The sequence below is a fragment of the Cyprinus carpio genome, chromosome A11 (assembly GCF_018340385.1).
Source record: "Cyprinus carpio isolate SPL01 chromosome A11, ASM1834038v1, whole genome shotgun sequence".
Taxonomy (NCBI): Eukaryota; Metazoa; Chordata; class Actinopteri; order Cypriniformes; family Cyprinidae; genus Cyprinus; species Cyprinus carpio.
The window spans coordinates 3707605-3717889 of record NC_056582.1 but is presented as its reverse complement, the minus strand read 5'-3'; positions in this window follow the sequence as shown (position 1 = coordinate 3717889).

Below are 10285 nucleotides of genomic sequence, written 5' to 3'. Positions count from 1 at the left end.
AGGGAAGCGTTGGCCGTCAAGTGGGCAGTCCTGGAGCTCAGGTACTACCTCCTCGGCCGCCACTTCACCCTCCTGACCGACCATGCCCCCCTGCAGTGGATGGCCCGGGCTAAGGAGACCAACGCCAGGGTGACGCGGTGGTTCCTGGCGCTCCAGGACTTCAACTTCACCGTACAACACCGAGTGGGGATGGCCAACGCCAACGCCGACGGACTCTCCCGCCTGTGGTCAGCTTTCACAGGTCTGTCAGGCTCCACTCCCCGCCCTTCCCCGATCTCCCCGCTTCTCCAGAGGACTAGGACGATGCTTGGGGGGGGGGTGTGACACGTGTCCCGAGCCCTCGTCAGCGTCGCCCTGGAAACGGAGCAGGCACACCTGCACCTGCTCATCACGGGCTGAGCGGCCACACCTGTGCCCCATCAGCCGCTGCTCTCATAAGCCCTGCAAACCAGCACAGAGGTGAGAGATGTCTCCACAAGACTCGGCTGAAACTTGTCTATCCTTTTGCCCACAGAGAGCAGCGTGTGACCGCCAGCCCCACCAGCCACGGGAGAGCACGGCCCCACACTGCACCAGCGCACCGACAGCCAAGACGCCGAGCACCGAGCACCAAACCGCCTCACAGCAACGCCTATCACCACCTTCCCATTGAATAAAATCCACCCTTCGGGGAACTTACCCTCATCCTCGAGTCGTGTCCTCCTTCACCCCGCCACAGTATGCAGACCTATCAGCTGCATGCTCACAAGCTGGGTAGATGGCATTAACATTTCCCGTAGAAGTTGGGTGCAGGGGCTTCACTGGAGCATCCACCCTGTTTCATGAAATGCCTTGTCCAAACTGAAGAAGACCCTCAAAGATCTGTCAGAGTAGGCAGAACAGGGGAGTTTTTGGCTCTAGCTCTAGATGAAAGATAAGTTGCGGGCAAAAATTGATCTCTGCAGAGGACAGTAGAGAGACGTGCCTGCCGCTGCTCCACCACCTCAAGATGTTTCAGGATTAAAGGAGTAAAACATAAGTGAAAGACTACGCACCTGTGCATTTATGGCTATAGACTGATGCATAATATGTATGATCATGACATCACCGTTTTCACAAATTTGCATTTTTGTAGTTTACATGGAGATGATAATGGTACTGTTTTCAAAATCTTGCACTTTGAAACCAGTTTTCGAAAGTTTTCAGGCCCCCAAAACACCATTGTCGTGTAAATGAATAGCCAAAATGCATAAAAACTTTTTCATGGTATGTGTAGTTGAAAATTATGTTGTTTAAATGTACCCTCAGCTAGTTCATGAAACTCTATCCTAATGAATTGATGATCTGAGGTGTGCTAGGTACGAGAGACATACAAAATATGCAAAGCAGAGGGGTACCAGGACCAGAACTGAGAACCGCTGGATTATTGTAAATAGTACTTTGGCGAGTGTACATCAGATGTTCGCTCTAAATCCTTAATCAGATTTTGATCACTTACAAAATGCTTAACATTTGATGTACAGTAATGCACTATATGGAAAGAGATTAGATCAGACACAGCTTTGATTTTCACAGATAAGGGAGATATACTACATCACATGTGGATTGTTCTCGAAAACTTTGTGGTGTGTGGTTTGTGAAGTGTTGATTATAGCATTAGATTTAGAACTACTCCCATTCAGTCATGTCTACACGTGATGCAATGATTTCCTTATTGCAATGTGATTTCTGCAGTCTCACAAAAACTTTCATCATACCTAACACAGTGAAAACACAATGTAGATGAGAGACTCTTTGTCAAAACGCAGTGTAAACTGTGCAATTTATTATAAAAAGTTTAAAAAGTTTTGCACCAGAAAGTTCTTTATTTACCTAACGGCAGCATTGTGATTGATGGAAAGACATGAGTTGTTGAGAACATACCTCCTTGATCATGTCGATGAGAATTGTGGTCACAGTTCTCCCAATTTTAAATCTGGGCATTTCAGAAGGGTAGAAAGAACAATTCATATTTTAAAACTGGGGGAATAGTTCTGCTTTTTAAAACTTGCTGTATGTTTTTTATTTTCGGAAACCTCTTATATGCATAAATATAAAGAATAATTTGATTCTCCATTTTATGACCCCTTTAAACTGAAATGAATTGATTAACAGGCTGCAGTCATTATATAATTTAATTAAAAATATTGTTTTTCATGCTGCTAAGTGAAACAATGCAATGTTTTCATGAAACAGAAAAATTACACAAAACAGAGTCCTTATATTATTAATTTATCACAGATCAGGCTTTAGAATGAACATTAACAAGTTGGTCAAGTACATGTTTCAGTAAAAGTGTGTCCATTTGTGACTAGTTTACATAAGAATCCACAATGAAAAGTTCTGAACAAAAATAAATGATGCCCTAATGAATCCTTCATAATAAGAAGAACTGCACAACATACTTAGCAGGTCTATACATTTATTTTTATTCCAAGTGATCCTGGTTTAGTATCACTCCCTTTTCTTTTCTTTTCTTTTCTTTTCTTTTATACATTTATTTTTTCTTTTTCTTTTCTTTTCGAAAAACGAAAAACATTTTTCTTCTTTTCTTTTTTTTCTTTTTTCTTTTTTTTTTTTTTTGCTAAAGTGGGCGGTGGGAGGGATGGTGGTTTGGTGGTTGGTTTTTTGGTTTTGGTCTTGTGCTGATGTGCTCATCATAAAGACAAGGAAGTCCAAAATGAGTCTTGATGGTTTCAATAAAAGCTGTTTTGGATTAACAAGGAAGAGTTGATTTCTAAAACCAAAAATCAACCAAATTGTTATAGTTCAATAACCTTGATATGTCAAAAGATTAAGGAAAGTTTTATTTTCTAATTCATGACCACTTTAAATCACTGATAGAAGTTTTTTTTTTTTTTTTTTTTTCAGGGCTCAGGCTATTGGCAGTGGGATGAAATGGTTTATAATGACCTCAGCATTTATCCCAAACCCATTTCCAGTCTGTTTATTGGCATCCCATCAAATCCTGATGCAGCTTTCACATGGACCAATGGGAAGATGTATTTCTTCAAAGGTGACAAGTACTGGCGCTTAAATGAGCAATTAATTGTTGATTCTGGATACCCACTCAGCAAGCGTGTCCGCTGGATGAGGTGCAACTAATTTGAAACAATGTTTCCCTTTAAACTCAGTGAACATTTAACGCTACACTATGTAACTTTTTGCCCTCGGCTTCACACTATCCACAGCCAAAGCTACTTATCCCAGTAACACGCATGGGTAAACGACATGTGTAGGCCTATGCAATTTCCAGTAAATTTCCAAAATTTTATGTATATATATATATATATATATATATATATATATATATATATATATGAATTCTGTTGTACTCTAAAAAATGTGAGTACATGCCATAATTGCATACTCATGCATTTAGAAAAACATTCTTCTGTATAGATATTGGTCTGGATATTGAAACTAACAAATTAGCTAATCAGTTGTACTCACTAAAAATTGTACTGTATGTCCAAAAGTAGCACCTACATTTCACTAACATAAACAGGGTTGCATTTAACCATTCACATCCAGCTGCATTTCGTTTTTTCAGCCTTATGCTAAACTGTATGTCTACATACCCCATAATGTCAAAACAAAAACTGATTTGTGATAACTTTGCAAGTTTATTAACAATTTATAAAAAATGAAATAATAACATTGCATATGTATTCAGACTCTTTAGCTCAGAAGCATTCCTGTTTCTCTGGACCATCTTAAAGATGTTACTACACTTGAGTTAACCTGTAGCAAATTCAGTTGATTATAGGCATGATTTAGAAAGATACACACCTGTCTATATTCTGTCGTTATAACAGTGGTTCTCAGTTCTGGACCTGGTGCCCCACTGTTCTCAACAAATATGGAGATAATAATGAAATCCTGGTTCAAAGTGCTCAGGAACTCAGACCGAGCTGAAGGTTTCTTCAGAGAAAGTCTGTAGAGAGTGTCATTGCTGAGAGTGAAGAAAGGCTGTGTGGAAAACACTTGTATGGTTTGGTTGCATTTTATGCAAAATACTGACTTCTGGCTCATTTAGAATTCTCTTTATTCATTACCATTACAATGAGGATAAGAAAAAATTGAGTGTATGCACCTGTTGTGAATTTCCACCAATGGTCCCAGTCCACCCTGACAGAGCTAAAAAGGAATCCAGAAATGCAAAGTTTGTTGCATAATACTCAAAAAAAACAAAAAAAAAACAAATAAGCCTTGGGGCTCTAATTGGCACCAACGGTGCTTCAACTACAGTAAGTACTGAGTTAGGGGTATGAATGATTAAGCAATGTAATTTTTTCAATTATTTATTAGTGATACATTTATAAAGTTATCACAAATCAGTTTATTGCCTCGTCATTATGGGGTATGGAGTATTAAAAAGTAGTTTAGCATAGGGTTGCAACACAATGTAAAAAAAAAAATACTTACACAATGCACTGTATATATATATATATATATACATATATATACATATATATATATATATATATATATATATATATATATATATATATATATATATATATATATATATATATACATATATATAATATATATATATATATATATATATATATATATATATATACATATATATATATAGATATATATATATATATATATATATATATATATATATAATATATATATATATATATACCAAACTGTTGGGAGCTATGCTTTATAAGACATGTTGTGGTTCTTACAGTATGTTTAATTAATGATTTTAAGTTTGTTCATGTATTGATTTATTTTTCTTATAAAAATATTTTGTTTTATTTGTATAGCTGTAGTTTGTTGTTGTCAGTGAAGTATTTTTATATTGTACCTTCTCATTTTAACATGACAAAAGTCCAGTATATTGTGTAAATAAGATTTGGTAGTATTCTTTAAAAGATTGTAATTGTTAAAGAAACAACACAAGGTGCCAGTTTTATTTTGTTACATGTCTGCTGAAATAAAATGTACAAGACTGCAATACAAGCAAGCAATTCAACTTGGATGGATAGTTACTCACCAATCCTAAGCTGCTTTTGATTTGTTGTGATAAATTCTGATCAATGCAATGAATCTTGTATTAGTGGCTAAAAATAATTCATCATAATGTGTAGGGTTAATTTATGTAAACAGCCATACAGCTGTAGCCCCTACCATTCTTCCCGTTATCTCTCTCTGAGCTAAAGTGAAGCCCAAAACACTGAGTTTTCCTTTTACATACATTTTATAAGGGGAAATTAAAGATTTAATATTGGTTTTAATTTTGGGTACCTTCTTTACATTCATCAGCCACAAAATTAAAACGTTGAATAACATTGATTACGTTGAAACGAGTGAAAAGCATTGATCATTTCATTACAATGACACCTGTCAAGGGTGGGATATATTAAAGTGAACAGTCATTTCAGAAGTTACTGAAGCTTAAATTGCTGGCTATGATAGAAAGGTGTCAGAACACTGCAGTTTTTTGTATGCGACTGTGTAGCCACAGATCAGTTAAAGTGATGATTCCTGTCCCTCACTGAAAGCACCTAAAATGGGCACATGAGTGTCAGAACTGGACTACGGAGGAATGAAGGAAGGTTGTCTGGTCTGATGAATCACATTTTCTTTTAGATTAGGTGGATGGTTGGGTGCATGTGTGTTGTGTACCTGGGGAAGAAATGTCAGTAGGATGCACTATGGGAAGAAGGCAGGCCAATGGAGGAATGTTATGCTCTGGACAATGTTCTGCCAGAAAAAACTTGGGTCCTTGCATTCATGTGGATGTTAATTAGACACATATCACCTACCTAAAGATTGTTGCAGACCTTTATGGTAGTTGTGTTCCCTGATGGCTGTGGCTTCTTTGCTGCTGCACTACAAAAATCATTCAGAAATAGTTTGAGGAACATGACAAAGAGATCAAGGTGTTCCCTCGTTCTCCAGTTTCCCAGATCTGATTGAGCATCTAAGGGATGTGCTGGACCAACGAATCCAAATTCATAGTCCCCACCTCGCAACTTGCTGGATCTGCTGCTCATGTCTTGGTGCCAGAGACCACAGGACACATTTAGAGGTCTTGTGAAGTTTGTGGCTCGACGCATCAGAGCTGTTTTGGCAGCACAAGGGGGACCTACATGAAATTTAGCAGGTAGCTTTTATGTTTTGGCTGATCAGTGTATTTTTTGGACTGGTGCACTCTATAAATTGCATTATAATTGCATTGTACATATTATTTATATAATAAAAAGCTTTATAAAAACTGCAAGAAATAATTTATTACAAAGTCATCATCCATTCAAACACACTGACTGTAGTTAAGCACTATTCAGATAACATATGTATATTGTTAGTCCTGTGTACTTGCATACCTTCTACACGTCCTGAATCACACCACAGCTGACAGCTTATAGACAAATGTTTCAGTGGTTTCTTAAGTCCTATAATATTCCTGTGTTTGTGAAATTTTTATAATAAAGTGCTAAATGACTCTTGTTTATTTGTGTTTTAGGAAAATTACATTCAAGAAATGATGATTTATTATCTGACATACACATGAAACTCATTCCTTTCTCTAATTACTTTATATGAATATTTGATGCACACACACAGCTGCGTGGGCTGTTTCTTCATGATTTGTTGTCGTCTTATGAAGAATGTTGTGATAGGGGGGAAAGAAGTGGTTGATTCTTGAGGATAGTATACTTTGTTTTTTATGTGTTGTTACATCAGCTACGTGTCGGCCCAGATCCGGATGGATTTCACGCAGGCCAGATGTGGGCCGAATCTGGATCAACACTATGTTGCTGTCTGGGATGTTTCAAATACACTTACATTACACAACAGACATAAAATCCATAATGTTTGAAATTATGTCTCGTTGGTGCATTTTCAAAATATGTGATTAAAATATGACACAGCCATGAGGTTTTGTGCTGGAGCCTAGATAGTTTGCTGCCAATTAAGTAAATGTTTTCACTGTACCATTTTGAAGGGTGAATTACAGTAATGTGGCAATCTCTACCCCTGTTTACAGTATCACATGGAATATGTGATGTAAAATACCTATATTTGATAAAATTGTTACATGGTATCTGTCACACTCCTTCAGATGTGTTTCTGATCAACTTGATGGACACAGTCATTACTGATTCATCTCCCTTGTACTCTGTCCTGCTTTATGTTCAGAAATGTTCTCTTCTCTCTCAGACACACACACACAAAACATTAAACTGCAGTTACTTGAGATTACCTGCTTATATTAGAACAATAATTCATATTTAGGTATTCCTTTTAGAAAGTATATATAGCTGTACAAAATTATTTAATTAAGATCAGTTATACCGAATGATGGACAAACATATTTAATTGAACGAGAAGAAAAAAAGGTTTCAAAGTCAGTTAAAGTCTTACTGGCAGTGCCCATGCTGCTTAGAGAGATAATAATAATAATAATAATAATAATAATAATAATAATAATAATAATAATAATAATAATAATAATGATTTTTATTTTTATTTATAGTTAAATTTTACATTATACAATGACATCTTAAAATGCATAAAACAAAATGACAAAAGCCAAAAAATTGGCCTAAAAACAAGCAAAAACCATTACAACCGATAAAAGACACCGGAAAACCTCCATAAAGAAGTGTGTTTTGAGACAAAATGTAAAAATGGGAAGATTGTCACTTGTGAGTGAGATGTACTGTACCAATGCTGGAATGGTCACACATCTGCAAGTAACATACTTGAGAAAAAAAAGTCAAGTGAATTAGCTTTGATATCTAGCCTCCATGACTGCCTCTACTTCAATTTCTGTCAATGACTTAAGTTATGCAAGTTTATTTTGTATAAGATAAGAGTATGTGTCAAATGTAGTGTAGTCTGCATTACTGTAATGTCTTTAATTCAGCATCAAGGCTTTGACATGTATCTTGCTCTTGAACAAATTGACTGTTAAAATTATTCAAGTGGAAAGATCATATTGTTGTGCTTTGTTTCAGAAACAGACGATCATTATAACATGTAATGAAAACATTTAGTTTAATTAACAATGATTTTGTGAAAAGAAAATATGTACAACCCAAATAATAGCATGAGACCAGGATCTAACTAGTGGTGTTGTGTACTAAGAGTTTTGAAAATGTACACCTTTCTTGTATAGTACCAATAGTGGAAAAAAAAGAGGGTTCATTTTGTGTGCAATATTTTTTTGATAATGTATAATTGTGACAGGGACGAATGAGTTTCAACGACTTCAAATGACTAGACAAGCATCATTCAAAAGTTTCATGAGAAGGTTCATTTTTAGGCAGCATTTTTCAATGTTCTGTGTCAAATCTTTGGTGTGCATGTAAAACTGGTCTTGTTTAACCAGTGCTAAAAATGCAACATCACTGACAGCAGCTTACATTAAACAAGAGTTTGTTTGATTTCATACTACCATAGTTTCACGATGCAGTCACAAAACTGTAAATAACCAAATATATTTAGCAATATATTTCTTCATTTTCATAATCACCATCTTTGATCATAATCATTATCATGTTTCTAAATCAGTGGTTCACAATCAAGTAAAAAACAAACAAACAAACAAACAAACAAATTATTTAATTTTCAATGTATCACTCCAGTTGTAGTTTTGCTGTTTTAGATTGTTCTTTGTTAGTTTAGTTTAGTTTGTTAGATCTTTGCAAGCTTTGGTTTAGGGTTTTTTTTTTTCAGTATATTATAGTTTTTATTTCAGTTTGTATATTAAAAAAAAAAAAAGGAGCATGTGGAAATCAGGCATTTGTGCAATGTGGCTCATAATATCTCAATATGAAAATCATTCTTCTTTTAAATAACATAAATTTTCCTCACGGTCACAAAAGTAAAGTGCTTTTTTAATTGAAATTTTACCAAATAAATAAATAAATTAAATTCCCTCTGTAATGCAAAGAAGAAAATAAGAAAAAGATAAATAATGAGAAGATAAGACTAGACCAGCTAGAAACTTGGTTGTTCATGCTGGTAGACTAGACTAGGTTTCTCAGACTAGACCTGCACTAGACTAGGGTTGCTTGGACTGTCTGAATGAACTCTGACTAGAGAAGCTTGATTAGTCAATTAAGGGATTGTCTTTAATTTAGGCTCTAACTATGCTCTCTTCCCCACATTAACCAACCAACAACTAAGGAAACTGAGCCATGAACTGAGGTGAAGTGAATATTGTTAATCATCTTCTAAAAGGTTAAATGTGAAGTCCTGGGTAATTTATGTCAATTGAAAAAATAAATAAATTCATGTAATTCAAGTGTTGATGCAAGAGATTAGGCAGTAATAAAGATCTGAGTGAATTTGATGAGGGCAAAACTGTTGTGGCCAGACTGAAACAGGCTTGTGGGGTGCTCCAGGTTAGCATTTGTGAGAACTCCGAGTAAGGACGTCCAAGGCTCATCGATGGTATAAGGTCTATGTGGTGACAATGTTATGATGGGCCTGTGTCGGTGCAGACTGGTCATAGCGGCCATGATGACCCGTCCACAGCCGAAAGCCCGTAGAATGAACACATGAGTAATGGAACTGAACCTTGGAGCAGTGGAAAAAGGTTGTCTGGATGGATGAGTCCTGTTTTCTTTTATTTCACATTTACTTGGTGATATAATGGCACCATGATACACTGCAAGAAGATGACAGGCTTTTCAAAGGACTGTGATGCTCTGTGCAATGTTCTGCTGGAACCCTGTTTCAATCTCACACATTCAATTTGACTCATGCCACCTACCTAAACCTCATTGCAGACCAACAAATTTTATTTTTTAGGATAGGCCCCTTGAGATGCACACCCCACTAACCCCACACTAACACCCCCAATCCTGCAATTCAGTCCACATTTATGGTCAGTGTGGAGGACGTTTGCTAAGAAAAACCTAGATGGCATTTCACCTACCTGTTTAAAAGGCTGTGCTGGCCAAACTAGCCCATATCTTCATGCAGATCCTCAACTGATCTGGAGCAGTGTGAAGTTCCTGGTTCATTCTGATCCCCCCAAAAACTTTCTTTCTTTTATATTTTTATTGCTGTTTTGTATTATATTAACATTTTATTGCCTATTTTCTTTATTGCCTTAATTTCTATGTATGTCTGCACTATATCCTGTACTATATCTGTACTAAAAGCTCCTGTCAACAAGATAAATTCCTTGTGTATGTAAAAATATAATAAAGCTCTTTCTGATTCTAAACTAGGCACAGGTGAATATAATGAGTAACTACAGAAACAAATGGGAATCTCTGGAAGA